At 36.6% G+C, this 26,128-nt stretch overlaps 1 protein-coding gene across 14 annotated transcripts in view; it reads left to right on the top strand.

Annotated features, from left to right (window-relative positions):
• Window positions 1-26,128, top strand: part of MBD5 (methyl-CpG binding domain protein 5) — a 494,793-nt gene that overhangs the window by 104,060 nt on the left and 364,605 nt on the right. For 2 of the 14 annotated variants that reach the window (XM_070070950.1, XM_070070951.1), the window contains one exon: window positions 13,127-13,169. The exons of the other annotated variants lie outside the window; for them this stretch is intronic. The gene's annotated coding sequence lies outside the window, so the exon portion shown is untranslated. The remainder of the gene's footprint in view (window positions 1-13,126; window positions 13,170-26,128) is intronic. 14 annotated transcript variants of the gene reach the window in all.

Below are 26,128 nucleotides of genomic sequence, written 5' to 3'. Positions count from 1 at the left end.
AAAAGTAGAAAGTTAGGAAACTGTTATAATACTTTAATCAAGAGATAGTGTGATTTAGGACTAGTTGAGGAAGTGGGAATGTAAAGGAAAATTTGAATGCTTTAGATAAGAAAGTTGAATAAAAATGACCTGACATTTGAATGGTTATGGAAAACAAGTTCCAGAAAGTATTCAGTTAACTCAAAGCCCCAAATTATATGTCTGCTGAACTCTACAGAATAAATCTTTTAGAAAGAACTGTTAAAACATTTGGTTTTGAGATCTTTCTAAATACTTACCTTAAAAGAATATTAAACAATTGATATTTCATGTCAAGGTAACAATTTAGCTGTATCACTTGCAGACCTCAGAAAATGCAGTTTCTGGTGTTTTTTTGTTTATTTTTAAAATCTAAATTGATATCTAATGACTCTTGATGTCATTTAAAAATATTTTTATTTGATGTTTCAAATAAAAATTTTGAATTATGATTTTTAGCAAATTTAGCTTGTACCCTATTGATTATGAAATTAGAGGCTAGGTTCAAGACATATATTGGTGAAGGGGAAACTATTGAGTCCCTGAGTTTATATCTCAAATGATATTTTTTTAAGATTTATTTATTTGAAAGGCAGAGTTACAGAGACAAAGAGAGGGAGAGAGATAAAGAAGTCTCCCATGCTGGTTCTCTCTCCAAATGGCCACAACAACCAGAGCAGAACCGATCTAAAGCCAGGAGCCAGAAGCTTCTTCCGGGTCTCCCACTTAGGTGTAGGGGCCCAAGAAATTGGGCCATCTTCCACTGCTTTTCAGGCTCACTGGAAGGGAGCTGGATCAGAAGTGGAGCAGCCAGTGCTCAAATTGTCACTATATGGGATGCCAGCACTGCAGGAGGCGGCTTTACCCATTATACCACACGGCATAGGCCCCAAGATCATTTCTTTGAATTTTTTCTTTTGAGGTAATATGTAGATGGGATATTTGTTAGGTCTATAATGCATAAACAGACCAGTGTGAAAGCTAGGCTTTGGTATATGTAGACAAAATAATTATATATCAGTCTTTTTTATGCCCACTCTCCCCAGACAACAGAAAGTACAGAACTCCTCACACTTGTGCCTTTCCTCCCAAGATATCTTCTCTAATATCAGACTGTGATCCTGTTACCTCCCAGTGTGTTCACCAGACTAAACATGTACTTGTGCACCTGTGAACTTCAGTTCCTGCTCTTCCCTGGCTTGGTGGGTCCCAACACATTCAGTTCATTTTCCACCCCATAAAGTCAAGCTGCTGCTCAGTAGTGATAGCACAATGAGTGATTGTGGCAAAACCTAAACATCAGAATTGTAAAACTAAATATCGCCAAAATTATGGGTTAGTAAATATTGTTACCTTGGAAATAATTGCATTGAGGTAATGAAACATTCAATGCTAGGGAGGCCCTTAGAGATAACTAGTCTAATGTTTTTATTAAGTATTAGACAGAGCTGACACCCAGAGAAGTTAAAGGATTTGCTCAGATTCAAAATATTGCTGGCAGAAAAGAACCCAGGTGCCTTTACTTCCATTTCAGTATACTTTTTGCCACATTATATTGGCACTGTCACTTTTTAAAATTTCATCCTATGGGCAGTCTGTCTATGTATAATGACAGTGAATTTTTGTTTTGAATTGTGGAAAAATAATGTGATTTTTAAATATTTCAATGAAAAGTGCCAAAGACTACTAATGATTTTGGTATCAATTAAATACTGTAAGAGTATAGGTTGTTTTGCCGCAGATAAAAATGTTGTATGATACATTAATTTGAAATACTTGACCTCTTTTTTTGGAGAGTTTATTTGCACTTTTGCTTCTCCTATGAAAGTAATTAACTAGTCACAGTTCCCCTATTTAGTTAATCTCTTGAGTGAATTACCCAAATTCTGCTTCCTGTTCTTCAGCACAAGGTAGTAGATCTGGAGTGATATCTCCAAATCCTTTCTAGCTCTATATTTATCTGAATCAGGGCTATCTAAAACTTGAATTTTAAAATATTGTGTCACCGAAAGTACTTTTTTTTTTTCTAATACATATGTGGTAAGTAGGTTGGTAAAGATATATGAAACCTAACATATTGTGAAAATCTGTAGGAGTGTCTGAAATAATTTGAACTTTATCTTGAGTAATGCATTTAAATTGACATATATAAAAGTATAACCAAATTTAATTATAAAAGAATTTAAGGGATTTTTGAAAATTCAGTTGGCAAATAAGAACTGGATATGTGGGAAACAATGTGATGTTTTCATCTACATATATGCTGTAGAAAGATTTGATCAAGCTAATTAACATATTCACCATCTCTACCAGTCTTACCTTTTTTATGGTGACAATATTAAAAATCTGTGTTAGCAACATTCAAATACACATTTTTGTTAACTGTGGTCACCACTCAATATAGTAGATCACCAAAGTTTTTTCCTCTCATCTAACAAAATTTGTTCCCTTTGATCAACATCTTTCCTTTCCCCATCCTTCTCCCTCTCTCCCTCTAGCAGCTGGTAACCACCTTTTTCTCCTTTTTAAAAGAATATTTATTCATTTGAATGGCAGAGTGACAGAGAGAGAAGGAGAAACAGAGATCTTCCAACCACTGGCTCATTCCCTAAATGGCCACAATAGCCAGAGCTGGACCTGGCCAAAACTAGGAGCCTGGAACTCTATCTGAACCTCCCATGTTTGACAGGGGCCCAAGTACTTGGGCCATCAACCCATACTTTCCCAAGCACATAACTAGAGGAAGCTACATGATAAGCCAAATAGGCTCAGATAAGCAGTCTGATATGAGATGCCATTATCACAAGTGGCAGCTTAATCCACTATGTCATAATACCAGCCCAAGGTAACCACCTTTCTACTCTAAGTTGCTATGAGATTCACTATTTTAGATTCCACGTTTAAGTGATAGCATATAGTATTTGTCATTCTATGCCATTTTGATTCCATTCATTATAATGTCCTTGAATTCCGTCTATATTGTTGAAAATAACAAGGGTTTTTTTCTTTTTAAGGGTTGTGTAGTATTCTGTTGTGTATGTATGCACAGTTTCTTTATCCATTCATTTATTGATGGATACTTATGATGCTCCCTTCTCTTGACTATTGTGATTAATGTTAAAATGAACATATGAGTGCATATATCCCTCAACATCCCAATTTTAATTCCTTTGGATATATTCACAAAAGTATAATTGCTGAGTCATATGATAATTCTGTGTGTTTGGTTTTGGGGGAACCTCCAAACAGCTTTCCAAATTGGCTATACTAATTTCAATTTCCACCAGCATTATACACATGTTCCCTCTTCTCCACATTCCCTCCAACACTTATCATCTTTTTGAGAACAATCATCTTTAACAAGGGTAAGACGCTATCTTGTTTTGGTTTAAATTTGTATTTCCCTAATGATTACAGATGTTGAGATCTTTATATCTGATAGACATTCATTTCTATTCATTTGAAAAATCAGTATCCAGATCCTTTGCCCATTTTTCAAATTGCATTTTTTTGCCATTGAAATATTTGGATTCCTTAAATAATTCAGGAACTAGCCCCTTTCAGTTGTATGGTTTACAAATATTTTCTCTCAGGGCTACCTCTTCACTTTGTGAATTACTTCCTTTGCTATGTAAAAGCTTTGTGCTGTATTGCAGTCCTAGCTGTGTACTTCAATTTTGTTGCCTGTACATTTTGGTCTCGTATCTAAGAAAGTAATGCCCACACCAATATTGTGAAGCTTTCTCCCTGTGTTTTCTTCTAGAAGCATTAAAATTTCAGGTTCTATATTATATCCATTGTGAGTTGATTTTTGTATATGATGTTAGACAACTGTACAATTTCATTGTTGTGTGTGTAGATATCCAACATTACTTGTTAAAGAATCTGTAAATTCCCCCCATTGAATGCTCTTGGCATCTTTGTCAAAAATCAGTTGACCCACAGCTAGTATCATGGCACAGCAGGTTAAGCCATCTCTTGTGATGCAATTTGGGAGTGGCAGTTCAAGTCCCTTCTACTCCACTTGCAGTCCAGCATTCCTGCTAATGTGCCTGGAAAGACAGCAGAAAATCGTGCAAGTATTTGCCACCCAAGAAGGAGACCTGGATGGAGTTCTGGGTTCCTGGCTTCAGCCTGACCCAGTCCTGGCTGTTGTAAACTTTTGAGAAATGAACCACTGGTTGGAGGATCTCTCTCCGCACCCCCCCCCCCCCCCCCGCCATGTATCTGTGTGTCTGTGTCTGTTTGTGTGTGTGTTTCAATATGCCAGCACTTTAAGAAAAATCAGTTGAACTTAAGTTCTTGGGTTTATTTTATGGATTTCTACCTTGCAACTTTGGTCAGTGTGTCTGCTTTTTGGTTTTATGTTATATTGTAAACCAGAGAGTGCAGTACTTCTAGCTTTGTTGTACTTATTCAAGATAGCTTTATAGTCTTCAGTGTGCAAATATTTCACTTCATTGATTAAATTTACTTTCAAGTATACTTTTTTTTGAAGATTTATTTATTTATTTGAAAGACAGAGCTACAAAGAGGCAAAGGCATAGAAAAAGAGAGAGGTCTTCCATCCTCTGGTTCACTCCAGAAATGGCTGCAATGGCCAGAGCTGGGCTGATCTGAAGCCAGGAACCTGGAGCTTCTTCCAGGTCTCCCACGTGGGTGCAGGGGCCCAAGAACTTGGGCCATCTTCTGCTGCTTTCCCAGACCATAGTAGAGGGCTGGATCAGAAGTAGAGCAGCTGGGCCTAGACATGCACCCATATGGGATGCCAGTACTGCAGGTGGCAGCTTTACCTGTTAGACCACAGTGTTGGCCCTCAAATATCCTTTGATGTTATGGTAATTGGGATTGTTTTCTTCATTTCTTTTTCAAATAGTTCATTGTTATAAATACATTACTGATTTTTATGCTTGTTTTATAATGTGCAACTTTATGGAAGTTTCCTTTCTGGAAGATGGTTAGAATTCCCTATATTTAAGATCATGTCATCAGCAAACAGAAACAATTTCAATTCTTTCCTTTATCAGCTTCCAATATTATGTTGAATCAAGCGATGAGAGTAGGCATCCTTGTGTTGTTAGCTCTGGGCTAGTTATTTGTTGACTTTTGCCATTAGGTACAGTATTTCTGTGACATTTTTTGAGAGTTCTAGAACAAATAGATACTAAATTTTGTTAAATGCCTTTTCTGAGTCTGTTGAGATGACAGTGTGGTTTTTGTCCTCTTATTTTGTTAATACGATGGATCACACTTATTGACATATGTTGAACAATTTTTGCATCTTGAGGATAAATCTCACTTGATCATGGTGAGTCATCTTTTAAATATGCTGTTGAATTTGGTTTGCTCATATTTGTTGAGGATTTTCGCATCTTATTCATCAAGGATATTGGCTTGTCATTTTATGCATTGTCCTTGTTTAACTTTGGTGTCAGGGTTATTGGCCTTTTAAAAATTACTTTGAGGCCGGAGCTGCGGCTCACTAGGCTAATCCTCCTTCTTGCGGCGCCGGCACACCAGATTCTAGTCCCGGTCGGGACGCCGGATTCTGTCCCAGTTGCCCCTCTTCCAGGCCAGCTCTCTGCTGTGGCCAGGGAGTGCAGTGGAGGATGGCCCAAGTGCTTGGGCCCTGCACCCCATGGGAGACCAGGAGAAGTACCTGGCTCCTGCCATTGGATCAGCGCGGTGCACCGGCCACAGCACGCCGGCCACGGCAGCCATTGGAGGGTGAACTAACGGCAAAGGAAGATCTTCCTCTCTGTCTCTCTCATTGTCCACTCTGCCTGTCCAAAAAAAAAAAAAATAGTTTGAAAGTATTTCCTCCTTCAGTTTTAAGAATAGTTTGAAAAGAATTGGTCAAATTACATGAATATACCTCATTATGAACATTTTGAGATTAATGCAAGTTTAGGAATAACTGTTAAAATAAATTTTTAACCGATGTATCAACTTTGTGTAGTAAAACGAAGTAAGGAAGTAGTTTTTTACTGAAGAGTTCTCTTGAATATTCAAACAAGATCTCTAGGTCTTGACAGGTGAAAATATACCTATAAATTGTCCATCTTAGCCGATTAACCAAATTAATGCTCAGTGAAGTCTATCAGTTGACAAGTCCAACCCACTCACATCATGTGTTTTCTTGTACTTTCTTTTTTCATTTTTGCTTTGCATTTTTGCTCACTACGTACTTACTTCTCACATGAGATCTGTCCTTAGTGTGTTGTCCAATGTGAAGTAATGCTATAACTAGTACTGAAACAGTATTTTACACTTTGTGTTTCTGTGTGAGTGCAAACTGATGAAATCTTTACTTAATACATACTAAATCGATCTTCTGTATATAAAGAGAATTGAAAATCTTGATGTGAATGGAATGGGAGAGGGAGCGGGAGATGGGAGGGGTGTGAGTGGGAGGGAAAATAAAAAATAAATAAAAAATACACAATTACTCTTAGGTGTTTAATTAATGCTATAACTAGTACTCAAATAGTATTTTACACTTTGTGTTTCTGTGTGGGTGCAAACTAGAAATCTTTACTTAATATATGCTAAATTGATCTTCTGTATATAAAGATAATTGAAAATTAATCTTGATGTGAATGGGAGGGGAGAGGGAGTGGGAGAGGGGAGTGTTTTGGGTGGGAGGGAAGTTATAGGGGGGGAAGCTATTGTAATCCATAAGCTGTACTTTGGAAATTTATGTTCATTAAATAAAATAAAATAAAAAAGGAAAAAAATATATTATTTAAGTAATACAAGTTTCATGTATTTCATATATACAGACTTAAGAACATAGTGACACTTCCCACCCACCCTTCCTCCAGCTCACGCTCCAACCCTTCCTCCTCCTCCCTCTCACATTCCCACTCTTAATTTTTACAAATATTTATTTACAGTTTACTTAATGATTGTATAGTTAACCCTGTATTAATCAGAAGAGTTCAAAGAATATGAAGAGAAAGAAAAAAACATTTTTTGGTTGGTTTGTTTCTGTTTGCACTTTCTTTTTAATCTCTTGGCTTTCTATTCCACTCTCTAGGACCAGTCCATAATTTTTTCTCTCATCTTTTTGGTTTCTAATTCAGTTTTTGCTTATGGTATAATTTCCTTTTTTAAAATATTTTAAATTTATTTTTATAATTTATTTGAAAGGCACACACACACACACAAAGAGGGAGAAAAGCAGAAAGAGATTTATCCACTGGTTCGCTCCCAAAATGATGTTAACAACTCCAAGTTAAGCCAAGCTGAAGTTGGGAGCCAGGAACTCAATCCATGTCTCCCATGTACAAGACAGTGCATGCATTTGAGGTATCAGTTGTTTGCCTCCCAGGCTACACATTAGCAGGAAGTTAATCAGGGCAGCAGTCAGTACTTGAACACTGATATGGGTATCCTAAACAGCTTCTTAATTGCTACATCAAATGCCCATCCCTATATTTTTAATATTATATATTAAAATATATAATATATATATATACATACACATATATATTTTTGGGGTGTTAATTAACCTTTTTTTTATTTAGTAAATATAAATTTCCAAAGTACAGTTTATGGATTACAATGGCTCCCCCCCCCATAATTTCCCTCCCACTCACACCCCTCCCATCTCCCGCTCCCTCTCCCATTCCATTCACATCAAGATTCATTTTCAATTCTCTTTATATACAGAAGATCAATTCAGTATATATTAAGTAAAGATTTCATCAGTTTGCACCCACACAGAAACACAAAGTGCAAAATACTGTTTCAGTACTAGTTATAGCATTACGTCACATTGGACAACACACTAAGGACAGATCCCACATGAGAAGTAAGTACACAGTGACTCCTGTTGTTGACTTAACAAATTGACACTCTTGTTTATGGCGTTAGTAATCTCCCTAGGCTCAAGTCATGAGTTGCCAAGGCTATGGAAGCCTTTTGAGTTCACCGACTTCGATCTTATTCCGACAGGGTCATAGTCAAAGTGGAAGTTCTCTCCTCCCTTCAGAGAAAGGTACCTCTTTCTTTGATGGCCCCATTCTTTCCACTGGGATCTCACTCGCAGAGATCTTTCATTTAGGTTTGTTTTTTTGTTTGTTTGTTTTTTGTTTTTTGTTTTTTTTCTCCAGGGTGCCTTGGCTTTCCATGCCTAAAATACTCTCATGGGCTCTTCAGCCATATCCGAATGCCTTAAGGGCTGATTCTGAGGCCAGAGTGCTATTTAGGACATCTGCCATTCTATGAGTCTGCTGTGTATCCTGCTTCCCATGATGGATCGTTCTCTCCCTTTTTGATTCTATCAGCTAGTATTAGCAGACACTAGTCTTGTTTCTGTGATCCCTTTGATTCTTAGACCTATCATTGTGATCAATTGTGAACTGAAATGTACCAATGCCATCTCACTAGTCCAAGTGATCAATTTTAGTTCACATATATATTTTAACATATGCCCACTGTATTCAGAATACCAGGATTAAAGATAAGATCATAAGCACTTATCTAGTACAATAAGTTGGAATTGTTCACATTCAAAGGAGGGAACAGGTGTTGGTTCTCCAATATTCTAATTATAGACCTATTTCTTCACAATTGTAAGAGAGCCAATTTCATTACTTAGCATTTGTTATCCAGCCAAATCAAGTATGATGGTAGAATGAAGAGAGTTTTACCACCACACTCAAATACTTCTTGTTCAGTTTCTGAGGGAACTTCTGGAGAACATGATTCTTCTACATGATGATTAAATCAAAAGGTAAATCAAAAAAAGTGAAAAAGGTGATAACTGAATATAGCTCAGGAGAGAGACAAAGAAAAGTTCCAGCACTGATCTTATTCAGTAAATCAAAAGGGAAACCACATCGAGCTTGTGCCCTAAAAACAATGGAAATTGATTCTAGAGTATATAGAGAAAAATACTGGTATGCAGATAAGAGGTATGTTGGAAAAGTACATAAAATCTGTGATTAGTACATAGAAAGTTCAATGTGAGAAAATCTTGCAATTAATAACTACAGGAAAAATAATAGTCATGGTGCTAGTTCTTTTTTTTTTGCTTTCATTATTTTTCTTTTTTTAAGTATTCCTTTTTTATCCATTCTCAAATTAATGTGATATTAATACAAAAGGAAGAGATTTAATGTAGTTCGTAGATACAATTCAGAATAAAATAATACTTCCTTTCTTTCCTCCCTCCCCCTTTCTTTTCCTTTCTTTCTTCTTTCCTTCCTTCTTTCCTACCTTTCTTTCTTTCTTAATTTTTGAGATAATATATTTTTAATTTATATAAAGAATTCAGCAAGTGAAAATCAAAAACACCATAGTTCAGCAAAAAATAGGCCTGGCCTATGAACCATAATCAAATGAAAAGATGTTCACCTCATTCATTTATACTAATTTTTAATCACAAATCATTAAAACTATAGTAATACTGCTATATTTACTACTACAAAGAAGAGAAAACATGATGTTTTTCTTCTTGAGTCTGCATTATTTCAGTTAATATAATAATCTCTGCAGTAGCATCCATTTTGTATTATATCACAGTAGTGTAGACATTGGCTGTTCATTTGACCCAATATTGTAATGTCATTTTGGCATCAGAAGTGTATGGAAATGTGGAATAGTGATACAAAAAATCTAAGTCTTAATACATGATGGAGATGCAAATAATAGTGTTTAAAATTGGTAAATGAAGAAATAGACCTATAAAGTATATTTTAAAAATAGAGGTTAGAGGGGCTAGCACTGTGGCACAGCAGGTTGACGCCCTGGCCTGAAGTGCCGGCATCCTATATGGACACCGATTCTAGTCCCAGCTGCTCCTCTTCGGATCCAGCTCTCTGCTATGGCCTGGGAAGGCATTAGAAGATGGCCCAAGGACTTGGGCCCCTGCACCCACGTGGGAGACCTGGAAGAAGCTCCTGGCTCCTGGCTTCGGATCGGTGCAGCTCCAGCCGTTGCGGCCAATTGGGGAGTGAACCATCGGATGGAAGACCTCTCTCTCTCTCTGCCTCTCCTCTCTCTGTGTAACTCTGACTTTCAAATAAATAAATAAATCTTTACAAAAAAAAAAAAAATAGAGGTTAGAGATAGGTTCTGGCCCAGAGGTTAAGCCACCATTTTTGGATACATACATCCCACATCAACGTTGCTGGATTTGATTTTCATCTCTTTTCCTGATTCTAACTTTCTGGGAGGTAGCAGTTGACGGCTCAAATATTTGGGTACCTACCACCCATATATGAGCCCTGTTTCCAGGCAGTGTGGGCATTTAGGAATTGAGCCAGCTGATGGAAAAATATCTCTCTACCTCTCTCTATCCATCCATCTCTCTCTCTCTCTCCCTCACCCTCTCCCTCTCTCCCTCCCTCCCTACCTTTCTCCCTCTCTCCTTCCCTCCACCCTATTCTTCAAATATATTAGTTTTGTTTTTTTTTTTTAAGAGAAGAAATGTGGAGGATAATTCTAAAGCAGAAAGGCAGAAAAGTTGAGGACAGTTAACTACCTCTTAGGATATAAGCAGGAGTTGAGAACCTTTTTTCTGCCAAAGGTCATTTGGATATTTATAAGATCATCCACTGATTATACAGAAATATCAACTTAAAAATTAGCTTGCTATAGACTTCCCGCATATCAAACTCTACCTGTGGTTACCTTGCAAGAACAAACCAAGTGATTTTATGGGCCATATGCAACCTGTAGGCCAGGTGTTCCCTACCCCTGACAGAAATGCAGCAGGGTAATGCTGTTTTCACTGTAAGCCTTTTTTACTTGATTTTACTTTAGAAACTACATTATGTGTATTGCCTTGCTAAAAAAATCAATTTAAAATAAAATAACCAACTTTTGTAACAGCGAGTTAAGTTTGTATTGATAAGACACTTTGGAGAAGATTGAAAAACAATGACAGAAAATGCAATGCTTAATGCTTTTATCTAGATTATCTGAGTCATTGCTATGCATTTGTTTATAGTATATCCTTCTAATTCTTTTCATGTCTTTAAAGTTGGCAGTGATGTCACTATCTTATTCCTGATTTTTGGTAATTTGAGTCTAATCTGTTTTTTTTAGCCTACCTTAAGAATTTCAACTATACCAATTATTGATTCATTGATTTCTCTCTTTTGTTTTGCTATTATTTTTCATTTATTTCTAGTCTTTATTCTTTTCTTCTGCTGCTTTGAGTTTAGTTAACTTCTTTTCTAGAAAAAGATGGAAAATTAAGATGTTGGCTCAATTTTTTTAATGTTGGCACATATAATTTAATTGCTGCTGTAGCTGAATCCTGTAAGTTTGATGCAGTCTGTTTCTGTTTCCATTCATTAATTGAATTTTCAAATTTTCCTTGTGTTATCTTACTTGATTTGTGGGTTATATAGGAATGTCAGTTAATTTCCATATATTTATGAATTTCCAAGTATTTGTGAATTTCCATGTTTACTCAGAAAGAATGTTATTCTCTCATTGAGTAGAGTGAGTAGAGTGTACGATAGATATAGATGTCTGTTAAGCCCAGTTGGTTTATATTGCTGTTCATGTCTTCAATTTATCTGTTGATCTTCTGCTTATTCTACCTGTTCTTGAAAATGAGATAGTGAAGTCTCCAACTAGTTCTGTTAAATTCTCTGTTTCTTCCTTCAAGTCTATAAGTGTTTTTTTCATGTATTTTTGAGCTTTGTTGTTGGGTACATATATGTATCTTATACTTATGTCTTTCTGATGAATTTTTTATTATAAGATGTCTGTCTCTAGTAAAATTTTTATATTAAAGCCTATTTTGCAATATTAATATATCTTCTCCAGCTCACTTTTGATTATTCTTTCCATGGCATATTTTTCTTTTTCTTTTTTTTTTCTTTTTTTACTATTTTTTTTAACTTTTATTTAATGAATATAAATTTCCAAAGTACAGCTTATGGATTACAATGGCTTCCCCCCCACCCCGGCATATTTTTCTAATCCTTCTATTTTCAACCTTTGAATCAAAAGTACATCTCTTATTGACAGTATATAATCAGATCATTTTTAAAATCAATTTTGCCAACATCTGTCCTTCATTAAAGTATATGTTCCACTTACAATTCAGTAATTATTGATGATAGGAATTACATCTGTCATTTTACTATTTGTTTTTATGTGTCTAAGATCTTCCCCCACATTCCTTTATCACTTCCTTCTTTTGAGTTTGATATGTGTTTTTAACATAACATTTTAACTATTATTTCTTTCCTGTGTGTATAAGAGTTATTTTATTAGTAGTTGCCCTGGAGTTAGTGATTAACCTTTTAATCTAGAATAATCTAATTTAGATTAATATTAACTTAATTTCAATACACAAAGTGTGGTATACTTCCATTACCTACTCCTCTAATTTGTACTATTACTGTCATGCAAACAATATTTTTAGATTATATACCTACCAACACACTTTAAAGTTATATATTCTTTTAAATTGTGAGAAGAAAAGTTACAGGGAAAACTATATGTATTCTTTTTAAAAGATTTATTTGAAAGGCAGGGTGACAGACAGAAAGAGGGAGATACAGAGAAAGATCAAACTTCCATCCACTGGTTCACTCTCCAGGTGGCGACAAAGGGTTGACCTGGGCTGGGCCAAGCTAAGGCCAGGAAGCAAAAACTCCCAACAAATTTTTCCCACATGGATGGCAGGAACCAAACACTTGGGCCACCATCCGCTGCTCTCCCAGGCACATTAACAGGGCACTGGATTGGTATTCTGATGAGGGATCCTAGCATTGCAGGTGGAGGCTTAATCTGTCTTGTATTACCCATGTAGCAGCCTTCACTGGTGCTCCTTATTTATTTGTGGAGAATACTGTCTGGAGTCCTTCGTATGAGCCCAAAAGGTTCTGTTCCTTGTTTCATGGAAGGAACTGCTAATGATATGCTCTTTTGTTTTACTGGGAGGATCTTGATCTCTCCCTATTTTTGATGAATAGTTTCCTGAATGCAAATTTCTTGCTTGGCAGCCTTTTTTATTTCAGCATTTTGAATATGTCATCCCAATGCCTTTTGGCCTCCATAGTGTTTGATGAGAAGTTATCTCTTAATCTTATTGTAACTATCTTGTATGTGATAAGGCTTTTCTTGCTGTTTTTAGATTATCTCTGTGCCTTTTGATGTCTTGACTGTGATAAATTTGGGTATGTATTTTTTTGAGTTTATACTACTTGTGAGTAGAACTGGTTGGATGTTCAGATTACTTATGTTTTAAATTTATTTTTGGGAAGTTTCAGTCATTTTATCTTGAAGATATTCTTGCTGTTCCTTTCTCTTTTCTCATCTCCTTCTGTGACCTCTGTTACATATGTGTAAGGATACTGGATGATACCCCATGAGTATATTAAGGCTATGGTAATTTTTCTTTATTCTTTCTGCTTTTGCTTCTTATCTCAAGTGAACTTTAGCTTTACTGATTCTTCCACCAACTCAAATATGCTGTTCAGAGTTTTAGTAAATTATTGTGTTTCATTTTAGTTCCACATTTTTACTCCAGTTTTTTATTTAAAAAAAAAAGTATTTTGGGGGGCCCACTCTGTGGTGCAGCAGGTTAAAGCCCCAGCCTGCAGAGCCAGCATTCCATATGGGCACCGGTTCGAGTCCCGGCTTCTCCACTTATGATTCAGCTCCATGCTAATGTACCTGGGAAAGCAGCAGAGGATGACCCAAGTACTTGGGCCTCTGTACCCCTGTAGGAGACTCAGAATAAGATTCTGGTTCCTGGTTTCGGATCGGCTCAGCTCCAGCTGTTGCGGCCATTTGGGGAGTGAACTATTATATGGAAGACCGACCTCTCTGTACCTCTCTCTGTAACTCTGTCTTTCAAATAAATAAAATAAATCTTTAAAAAAAATTTTCATCACTATCTCTATTTGATGAACCATTATTTGCATATTTTAGTTCTTAGACATCATTTCTTGTAATTCATTGAAAAAAATCTGTTATAAGAGAATTAATACCTTTATCTAAAAAGTCCAAAATTTGGACTTCCACAGAGACAGTTTCCCTTGACTGTTATTTTTCATGTATAGGCCATATCTCCCTGTTTGGATAACTCATAAATTGTTGTTGAAGTTGGATATTTTGAATAATGTAATGGTGCCAGTTCTGGAAATTTCATGCCCCATCCCCTTTCCCTTAGTCATTATAATTTGGTGTTCTTAGTGTTTCTATGTGTTTTTTAAATGATCTTTTGTTCCTTAAAGCCTTTCCTTCTTTGTTGTGTGTGACCACTTAAGTTTCTACATTCTATTACTTTCAGGATCAGTAATGGTATATTAAACCAGTAAGCCTACCAGCCTTTGCCAGAGGGTTTGGTGTGTTAGGGGCATTTCTTTAGTGCTCTATGAACAGACAGTTTATAACTCTGCTTTAGCCTTGGCTCTGACTTTCTGCTTGCACAGAGCCTCAAGCTGACCAGATGCAAGAGCTTAGAGGCGTCTCAGGTCTTTCATAATCACACACAAAGTATTGTACATATGTATGGTTCTTTAGATAGATTCTCAGAAGGACTTTAGAGTTTTTCATAGATCCCTGTGGAAGTTTCATCCCTCAGTTTTTCCCCTCATTTCTTTGATCTACTTCTTGTTAGCCCCAACTGTTAAAGCTGTCTCCAGTGATTGCTTTATTAAGCAACTGCCACTGATTGTTTTTGACAATACTTGCGAGGTGCAACTGTTTGCAGAAGGCAGTTCTGAGTTAGCTGAAACAGAAGACCACCCATGAGAAAAGCTTAGTGAGCAGCCAGATGGGTCAACATGTCTCTGAGTGTGGACATTTGGGAACTCTTTAAATTGTTTCCAAAAGTAGAAGTCTTAGAACTGTTCCAGCTTCTCAGTGACTGCTAGACTGATAGTTTACACAGCTACCACAGTAGTGAAGCTCTTGGCTTTCAATATTATTCCACAGCTAGAAAGGGAAATGGGATTAGAACAAATTAAAATGCCACAAAATTTGTTCTTACAGAGATTCAGCCATTTTGCTTGAATCAATACTCCTTGGATTGTTGCAAGCCTTTAGTTAATTTCCAGAGTTCTATAAAAGATGATTTAAACAATAATTTTTCCAGTGTTGTCATTGCCTTTTTTTTTTTTTTCTTTGACAGGCAGAGTGGACAGTGAGAGAGAGAGAGAGAGAGAGAGAGAGAGAGAAAGGTCTTCCTTTTGCCGTTGGTTCACCCTCCAATGGCCACCGAAGCCAGGAGCCAGGTGCTTTTCCTAGTCTCCTATGCGGGTGCAGGGCCCAAGGACTTGGGCCATCCTCCACTGCACTCCCGGGCCATAGCAGAGAGCTGGCCTGGAAGAGGGGCAGCCGGGACAGAATCCGGCGCCCCGACCGGGACTAGAACCCGGTGTGCCGACGCCACAAGGTGGAGGATTAGCCTAATGTGCCACAGCGCCGGCTGTCATTGCCTTTTTATACAGAAACAGATTTTTGGAGGTCTTGTCATTCCAAAAATTGACTTATGTTTTAAATAGTAATTCAACCAGTACAAATAGAACAATAAAGAGTATTGTGACTATGATGCTACCTTGACTGTCTAGTCCCTCTTATTCTAGCCAGAACATTAACTAACGCTAACATTTATTGTGTATTCTTCATAAAGGTCCCTAGAGAAGCATATATGTGTATAAGGATAATATCAATATTTCTTTTATATATGTAAGAGAATATTAGATATTAATTATGTTTTGTGTTTGACTTGGTAAGAGAGCTTGATCCATGTTAATACACAGTGCTGCCTTAGTTTTTTGTGTTGCTTGATGGGTATTTTATGGCTTGCTTTTGTTTTGTTCTTTGGTGGTGGTTTATTTCATGGATGGATAATCTATAATTTATATATATTCTACTATCAAACTTTTGGATTGGTCTACTGTTTTTGTTACTTTAAACAATGATGGAGTAAATATTCTTGCATCTTTTTTTTTACCGTGTATGCTGGTATAGTGATAGGATAAAATCCTACCTTTGAAATATAAGATGTTTTTGTTTTTAGATTTTTTTTTATTTTTTGCAAGGCAGAGTTAGACATTGAGAGAGAGGGACAGAGAGAGTTATAGACAATGAGAGAGAGACAGAGAGAGAAAGGTCTTCCTTCCGTTAGTTCATTCCCCTAATGACCGCTACGGCCGGCACTGTGCCGATCCAAAGCCAGGAGCCTGGTACTTCTTCCCGGTCTCCCATGTGGGTGCAGGGACCCAAGCACTTGGGCCATCCTCCACTGCCTGCCCGGGCCACAGCAGAGAGCTGGACTGGAAGAGGAGCAACTGGGACTAGTACCTGGCGCCCCCAACTGGGACTAGAACATGGGGTGCCAATGCCACTGGCAGAGGATTACCCAAGTTTTTAGATTTTGATGGATGTTGCTACATTGCCTCCCTCACCCCTCTGCCACCCACAGTGAAGTTTCATCTGTTTATACCTCTGTGGTTTAAGAAAAAAAAAACTGGCTACTTCCCTTCACTTATGCCACATTGTATTATCAATTGTTCTTTGCCTGTTTCAAAGAATTGTAAGATACCTCTTAATTTTTTTTTAATTTTCTTTAACTCTAAAGTAAACAAATTTCTTTTCATATACTTCCTTTTTTTAAGATTTATTCATTTATTTGAAAGTCAGAGTTACACAGAGAGAGGAGAGGCAGAAAGAGAGGGAGAAAAAGAAAGAGGTCTTCCATCCACTGGTTCACTCCCCAAATGGCTGCAGTGGCGAGAGCTGTACCAACCTGAAGCCAGGAGCCAGGAGCTTCCTCAGGGTCCCCCACACAGGTACAGGGGCCCAAGGACTTGGGCCATCTTCCACTGCTTTCCCAGGCCATTGCAGAGAGCTGGATTGGAAGTGGAGCACTTGAGACTCAAACCAGGGCCCGTATGGGATGCGGGAACTGCAGGCAATGGCTTTACCCTCTGCACCACAGCACTGGCCCCTTTTCATGTACTTGTGTACTGTCTTCCTCCACTCACCACACATACTACAGGGGAAAATGCCTCTTTGTGTCTTTCATTCATTTTTTTAAATTATTCAATTTAATTTAAGGACCAGCGCTGTGGCTTAACAGGTAAAGCTGCCCCCTGCAGTGCCGGCATCCCATATGGGAGCCGGTTTGGGTCCTGGCTGCTCCACTTCTGATCTAGCTCTCTCCTAAGACCTAGGAAAGCAGTAGCGGATGGCCCAAGTCCTTGGCCCCCTGCACCTGTGTGGGAGACCCGGAGGAGGCTCCTGGCTACTGGCTTGAATAGCCGACTGGGGAGTGAACCAGTGGATGGCAGACCTCTCTCTCTCTCTCTCTCTCTCTCTTTCTCTTTCTGCATCTCCTCTCTCTGTGTAATTCTGACTTTCAAGTAAATAAATAAATATTTAAAATAAATAAATAATTCAATTTAAATTAAAATTTATTACTTATTTTTCAATTTAATTTAAAATAAAGTTTGGGGATAATTCTTTGTCAGTTAGGGCAACTGGTCTTTTTGTCTATTTTATACGCTTCAGGTATTTCTCCAATTGATAATTTTTTTCCTATTTTTTTTCTTGCTCAGGCCTTTGCTTCTTCTCAGTTCATACATATTTGTTCACAGTCCCTCCAATAACCTACTGTTATATTGATTGATTGATTGTTGGTCCATTGTTTATGAGTACTAACCTATTCTCATGTAGGAAATTCTTTTATATAAAGAAAATATTTCTGAACTCTCACTTCTTTTCTATTAGTTATCTTTAACAATGTGTTCCATCTCTAGTTCCAAAATTTTAATGCTTATTTTTCTTTCTGACCTTTAGAATATTTTTGTCTAGTTCTACTTCCTTTTTGTGGTACCATTTTTGTTATTGCTTTTGTTGAGATGCTAAATCAGTAGTTCTGAAATTTTTGAATATATCAATCAGGATATAGAAGGCTTATGAAAACATACAAAGTTCACTGAAATGCTTGAATTTCAATATTTATCTTTTAGGGTTGGGTGTTGGCACAGTGGTTTGGTCACCACTTGAGATGCTCCCATCCCGTATGATAGGGCCTGGTTCAAATCATGGCTCCTCTGTTTCTGATCCAGCTTCCTTCTAATACATAGTCTGTGAAGCAGCAAGTAAGGGTTCAACTTCTTTTGTCCCTGATAAAAACTAGGAAAACCTACATTAAGTTGCAGGCTCCTGACTTCATCCTGGCTCAGTCTTGGTATGTGTGGAGTGAATCAGTAGATGGAAGATGATTCTCTTTTTCTCTGACTTTCAAATAAAATGAAAATAAATAAAACTGTTAAAAAGAGAGAAAATTTGTCTTTTAAATCCATTTTTCCATGAATTTTTTAAGTCTCCTCGTAATATGATGGGCTTCACCTTTTGAGATTCTGATTCTTGAAGTTTGGATTGGGGCCTAAGGATTAATATTTGTAATAAATTCCAAAGGTGATGTTGATTCTGCTGATCATGGACATCATACTTTGAGAACCACTACAGCAAATACATATGCACACATGAATTTTGGACTAAATGTCATGCTTCTAGTATTAATATAATTCTAAGAACAAGATATAATCAGTTTACATCTTATTTTGTCAGTAGAGTTTCAGAGTTTTATTTATGTTGTTTTTAAATATTTATTGTTATATAATTTGCTTTTCTGTTGATGTCATAATAAAAGCTAGTTTGTAATTATTATCTAAATCAGAGATTCCTCTCCCCCTTTATTTGTGAATTATTATTTTAAACATTTATGGCTATCTGTTCCTCTTTGCTGTATAGGAATGATGAAATAATATTAAATTACTCTCTGGACAATTGAAAGAAAAGTTGATGGTAAAGAACAGAAGATGGGGGCTGGTGCTGTGATACAACAGGTTAAGCCACTATATGCAGTGCCAGCGTTCCATATGGGCACTGGTTCAAATCCTGGGTGCTCCACTTCCGATCCAGCTCCCTGCTAATTTACCTGGAAAGTAGCAGAGTATGGCCCAAGTGTTTGGTCCCCTGCACCCACATGGGAGACCCAGATGAAGCTTCTGGCTCCTGGCTTTGGTTTAACCCAGCCCTGACCATTGTGGCCATCTGAGGAGTGAGCAGGCAGATGGAAGATCTCTTTCCTCTTTCTCTCTGCCTCTCTCTCCCTCTTGCTTTAACTCTGACTTTCAAATAAATAAATAAATAAATTTATGTTAAAAATGGCCTTACAATGAAAGATATTTTAAAAAATAAATTTAAAGAAAAGAAGGTGAAGCCATGGTAATACCAAAGCTTTCCCAGCTCCTGGCTTAAAAATCATTCCCTCATGTATTTCTGCTGCTGAAAGATTAGTTGTGATAGTTGACTCTGAAAAATGTAGCTCTCACTACTTACAAAGAATTAATTACAAATATTTTCATTCAATCAGCATGATTTTATATTGTATATGTAAATATATAGGCCAAATGGCATCCTGGGGCAGATTCAGAGTTTGTAAATTGTGAGGGCATAAGATGAAGATTAAAGTGTGGATGAAGACTTAACAAGAAGGTACTTTTACTTTTATTAAAAAAGACTGTGTTTGAGAACCATAGCTATATACTGTGAAATATTATTGCCTAGGATGTTTGACAATTAATTTTTAAGACCCATAAATCAAACTTTTTTAAAATCGTTTTTTTTCTGTTAGATACTGTAATACAATTTATTTAGCATTTCCCAGTTTGCCTAGTATCTCTTCCCTACCATGTCCTTCAATAAGAGAATATACAAAATTCTTACCTTCATTTCTTTTAATAGTAGAATCACATTATGCTATAGTTGAGAGATTTTCTGTGTTTTATAGTAGGCAGAATAGTGGCTCCCTAAAGAAAACTAGGATTCTTACATTAAAAAAAAAAGGAAATTAACATTACAGATGGGATCAAAGATGCTAATTAACTAACTTTAAATAATGAAGGTCTACCTGGATTATCCAGGTGAGCCCCTTGTAATCATAAAGGTCCTTAAAAGCAGAAGGTCATTGATTCCATTCAAGATGACTTGACCTTTGTGGTCTTTGAAAATGGAGGAAGAGAAGCAGAAACCAAGGATGTGGGTGACCTTTAGAGTTAAATATGTGAGTTTTTGAATTAAATGCCCAGAGATCTAAAACTTCTGCTTTGACTGGCTGTTTGACATTGTATACATTATTTAACCTCTTCAAGTCTTTCCCTTAATAATAGAACTCAACTCATAAGGTTTTGCTGAATATATAGGCTGACAAATTGTAAAATGAAAGCATCAATACTAGAAAACTTAGGAGATCCCAAAGACACAAATTCAGCAATTCATAATAACATTCTTGAGTTAGCAATTAAATTATAAGATTTCGAATTTTCTTCTATAGATCTTTAAAGGATAAGAGTATAGATGCTAAAAGTAGAAAGCTTTTGGGACCTGGGAAATTAATTTATATAGACTTCGTATCAACAGTGTCACATGAATAAATTATTTTAAAGTACATTATTATGATGGCTCATGGCTCAATCTTCAACTCTCTCGCTTTTTAGCCATCTAAGTAAACATGAAGCACTTAACCTCTTTGAGCCCAATTTCTTCCATAAAATTTAGATAAGAATATGGCTACTTGACATTATGGTTGGGAGAATTAAAGACATAATGTATTTTGCACATAAAGAATATAAGTACTTGCTTAGTAAATGATATATTTTACAATCCTCTAAAGCTGCATTTCCTGAAGTCAACAGTGGCCTTCTGATACAACCCTCTGGGTCCTTCTGTGTATTTGATACCATTTAAAATCCTAATTTTTCCTTTTCTAACAGCCTTCCTATCTGGTCATTACTTTTCACACTTCCCTGCTAGATCTTCCTTTGCCCATTCCTTAAATATTTGGTGTTTCCCAGTGTATATGAGTTTTATAAATTCTCTTTTCATCCACACCTTATCTCAGGATATTTCCAGCTTGATAGCACCAAAAACCTTTTCCCTACATGCTGGCTAGATGTGCCAGAGACAGCCTAATTAAGCTTATTTTAAAATGAACTTACAGTTATCATCTATATTTGTTTTTCTGTCTCTGTGTCCACATGGGCAACACTGTTCATTCAATCATTAATTTGACACATTTTTATTGAGTACCTACTAGTTTCTAGCCCCTAAGGCTATAGCAGTGAAGTAAACAAGCAAACCTTTACCTCTTAGGGGATTTTTCTGTGAAAGAGATAAAACAAAATCTATTGTTTCTCTGATATTCCTGTAAAGAAAAAGAAAGCAGGGAAGATTGCTAAGGAGTGTGAAATGACATTTGAGGTTACAGTTCTAAGTAGGATGATTGGGGTTGTCACCACCAAAAAAAATGTACCATATGAGCAAATATCTCAGGAAGTGATGAAGCGAACCTTGTGCACATCTAGGGGAAAGGTTGTTTCAGGTTGCACAAACAACAACAAATTGTGAGGCAGGAGTGTCCCATTTTGGAGAAACACTCTCATGGTACTTGAGTGAGAAGGAAAACCATATGAGAGAGCTCAGAGAGATAATAGGAAACATGATTGATTGTATTCATGTTGTCAACCCATTTTTTTAAAAATTGGAAGCTGTCCTTCATTCTTTAAATTCTGTCATTCTTTTTTTCTCCTCCTTTGAAAACTCTTTAGTGACATTTTATTGATTCTGACTCCTGTTTTGCCCATCCTCTTCATTCTAAATACTTATGCCTTAGTTCAGGGCCTTATGATTGGTCACCCAACTGGTCTGCTACGTGATTCATACCTCATATTCAGCTCTTTTTTAGAAATCTTATTTAATACCTTCTGTGTCATTCCCTCTGTCTGCTATTATGGATAAAATGGTCACAAAACTAGAAATGAGCATTCCATTTACAAAATAGTAAATCATAGAAAACCATAACACAATAGCATAATAAGTATCTTGAGAACAAGCAGTCCTATTCACACATGGGAAGTAGGTGAGTAGCTCAGATATATGAGGGTTAGTGCAAACTTATGGTAGAAAATTATACTTCTGTTGATAAGTAAAAGGTTAGACCCTAAAAGAGAAAACAGTGTTCAAGCAATGGTACCAAATGCTCAGAAAATGGAACTCAAGCAGTTAGTGTTACCATATGGAGGACAGACGAGGGTGATTTAGGATTAGTTTGTAGGAACTACATCCTACGTAATATCCTCAGGCCCTACTAATATGGTTAATTCATTTGCCACCAAAATAATCATTAAACCCACCAATGATTCCTTACAGACTTTAAATCAAACTCTGGAAAACAGCGCACAAAGTGCTTTAATCTGACTTTTGCCTCTTCAGCATTAGCTCTCACAAATCCCATTCCTACCTTTGTACAGTAATGGTGAAGAACTGCCACTGCCACACCCTCAAAGACAGATTTCAAATCTCTAGGCCCTAGAAAATTCTCCAAATACTCCTTGACCCTTGCTAACTTTATAAATTCATATTAGTCCTTAAAAATTAGTCTCAGATGTTATTTTCTATAAGAATCTTCACCCGAAAATACAAAATAGAGCTCGTCATTTCCTCTTCTGTGCTGGCACCCACATCGGTATGATCTTTTCTTTTTTTTTTTTTTTTAAAGATGTATTTATTTATTTATTTGAGAGGTAGAGTTACAGACAGTGAGAGGCAGAGACAAAGAGTAGGAGAGAACTTCCACTTTGATTATGGCCTTATCTAAATGAGGTTGGAGTTTGTGAACTCAAGAGGCTTCCATAGCCTGGGCAGCTCATGACAAAAGCCTGGGGTGATTACTGACGTCATAAATAAGAGTGTCAATTGTTAAATCAACAACGGGAGTCACTGTGCACTTACTCCCCATGTAGGATCTCTGTCCTTAATGTGTTGTACTATCCATATTAACAGTAAAACTAGTATTCCATCAGTACTTTATACTTTGTGTATCTGTGTGGGAGCAAACTGTTGAAATCTTTACTTAGTATATACTAAGTTGATCTTCTATGTATAAAGATAATTAAAAATGAATCTTAATGCAGAATGGGATGGGAGAGGGAGTAGGAGATGGGATGGTTTGCCGAAGGGAGGGTGGTGATAGGGGGAAAACTGCTATAATCCAAAAGCTGTACTTTGGAAATTTATATTTATTAAAGAAAAGTTAAAAAAGAAAGAAAGGTCTTCCTTCCGTTCGTTCACTCCCCAGATGGCCACAAAGGCCAGAGCTATGCCAGTCTGAAGCCAGGAGCCAGGTGCCTCTTCCTGCCCATGTGGGTGCAGGGACCCAAGCACTTGGGCCATCTTCTCCTGCTTTCCCAGGCCATAGCAGAGCTGGACTGGAAGAGGAGCAGCCAGGACTAGAACCGGTGCCCAAATGGGATGCTGGCACCACAGGCAGGGGATTAATCTACTGCGTCACAGTGCTAGCCCTGTGTGATCTTTTCATTTCAGTTATGATTGATGATGTTTAATGTGTTCAACTTCTCCACTTGTACAAGCTCTTTGATAGTGTAAGGTTTGGGGGTGTTTTTTGTTTTTATTTTTTTTGTACACTTAGTACCTAGCATAGGGAATTAGCTACAGTCATTTAGCTTTGCTTAATAAATAGTGAATTTAATTACTATAAAGGAAGGCTTGGTTGATTTTGAAAAAAATTTTTAATAATTTGTAGAAAAGAATTGCTAACTTATAGCTCACTTAAATCAAAATATTATGATAGTGCTCAGCACACTTCTTATTTATGGGATAGCAGTCAATCATGTTATAATATGAACTTCATGAAGACAGAAAGCATATCTATCAATTTAATTGCTCTGTCTCCACACCTAGCACAATATCAGACACATAGGGAGATATTCTATAAGGACCTATCCCTGTCATACTTGATATATTATTGTCGATTTTACGATTTTTGGAATTCTTTCATTTTGTCACAGAGAATGATAAGGTCACCAATAAGTCTCTAAATAATTTAATCAACATTATAGATATCAATGTTAATAGTTTGACTGGACAAAATTTATCTTCTTTGAGCTCCGCTAAGTACAAAATGCCCTTGTCTCAAGGGTTTAAAGGCCAGGTATTCTATTCAACAACAGATATAAACTCAGTTTTACATATATTTAGAAACACAACCAGAGAGTTCATAAATTATTTTCAACTTCAGAAGCCTGGTTAGACTAACATAAAAAAACATTTTGTCATGTAAGCATGTACTATTCCTTCAGAAATACATTTTGGTCATAATATTTAAGTTTCATTCTTAGGCTAATGATACTATTTATTTCCTATAGTCTGTTTGGAGAACCAAGAAATACCATATCAAACCTCTATCTCTGAATCAAGCAAGAGAGGGAAGAAAGAAAGTAGGAGGCAGAGATAATTTTAAATATATGCTGTATGTAATTTTGTCCCCTCACAAGATTTTGCAATGTCTTGCCTAGAAGTGGAGCACCTGGAATGTCAGGTTGTTTCCCTTTGCACATTTTCCACCCCATTAATCACATTAGAGGCATGTGAATTTAAGTATTGACAGACACACTGGATATGTAACCCTTTGGCTTAGTTGAGGAGTGTCAGCTTTCCTCACAGTAGTGAGGAATCTCTTCTACAGTAAGATCAAAAGCATTTGTAGGATAAAAGCCAGGCTTGTAGTAAGTCATGTTATGCTATACACTATCTGTGAACTATGATAAATGAATAATTTCTGTATCTCTAGATGAAACTGATTTGAATTATAATTAATAAATAATTAAATGAAAAAATATGTTCAAAATTAATTTTATGGGTGTTATTTTAGAAATGGTAAATACATAGAAGTCTTACTTGTTTATGATTTCTTCTTCCTATGTTCCACATATAATATGACTAACATTGGCTGTTAATGTAATTTGTTGAAGTGAGTTACCCTGATTTGACTTAATGTGTCTCTGGGCATGAATATATTAGGACCTGGAAACATCTATGTAGGTGCTCTTGGTCATTGCAGTAGTTTTCCCACAGACTTTCTTTATTACTCTGTTAGATATAAAATAACTAAAACCTCTAACCCCATGGTTCACATTGTCCCCTTTTCCCCACTTTGGTAATTTACTATTTTGGAATTGGTAATATATTATCTACTTATAAGAACTGTATAGTAAATGGAACTAGATCACAAGGAAAATGTTCGCAGATACCAAACCATCCTGGTTATTTGAGGAAATGGATGCATGACTGAGTTTTGGGTAATTGTTGACAACTACATCACTGAAATCAGAGGAATACATAGAGAAGAGAATTTTAAAGACTTCATACTTTACAACACTGGTGGGCCTGTCATTCAATTTGTTTTGTTAATATTTTGAACAAACCTCTATTTTAGTAAGGCAGGTCATATATGTTAATGTCATTGTACCATCAACAGTGATTTTTTAAAAAAATGTGTGTCCTACAACTCTTTATTAAACTTTTGCTGTTTATAATTTTCCTTTGCCTCAATTTTTTCACTTATTTCCATTTTAATAAATGGTACTGATTTTTTTAAGCTACCTTGATCACTTTGGAATAAAACAGGGACAAATAAATAAAGATTTTTTAAAAATATTGTTAAATCTAAACTTTGGCACAACTGTAAATCAGTTTTGTGAAAGCACAGAAAATGTGGCAAGATAGAACAGAGAACCATAGGGGGTTGGTGCTGTGGCACAGTGGGTTAAGCCACTGCCTGTGATGTGAGCATTCCATATGGGTACCAGTTTGAGACTTGGCTGTTACACTTCCAATCCAGCTCCATGATAGTGCACCTGGAAAAGCAGAGGACAGTGGCCCAAGTCTCAGGCCACTGTACCAACGTGGGAGACCTAGAAGAAGCTCTGGGCTCCTGGCTTCAACCTGTCCCAGGTTTGGTCTTCGGGTCATTTGGGGAGTGAGGCAGCATATGAAAAAATCTCTCACTCTCTCTTCCCTCCCTCTCTCTAACCCTGCCTTTCAAATAAATAAAAAAATGAATCTTAATAAAGAGAGAGAACTAGGCTTTCGGATGAGATTCCAGCTTCAACACTGTCCACCAGAGCAGAGGCTTGGTCTTTGTTAGTCTTCAGTTTTCTCGTCTCCTAAATGAGGATGATAATAAACATACTTTTAAGGGCTTTTTTTTTTTTTTAAGAAAAATGTATATTTATTTGAAAAGCAGAGTGACAGAGAA

Source organism: Oryctolagus cuniculus, chromosome 3, assembly GCF_964237555.1.
Source record: "Oryctolagus cuniculus chromosome 3, mOryCun1.1, whole genome shotgun sequence".
Classification (NCBI taxonomy): domain Eukaryota; kingdom Metazoa; phylum Chordata; class Mammalia; order Lagomorpha; family Leporidae; genus Oryctolagus; species Oryctolagus cuniculus.
This window is presented reverse-complemented; position numbering and strand designations above follow the sequence as displayed.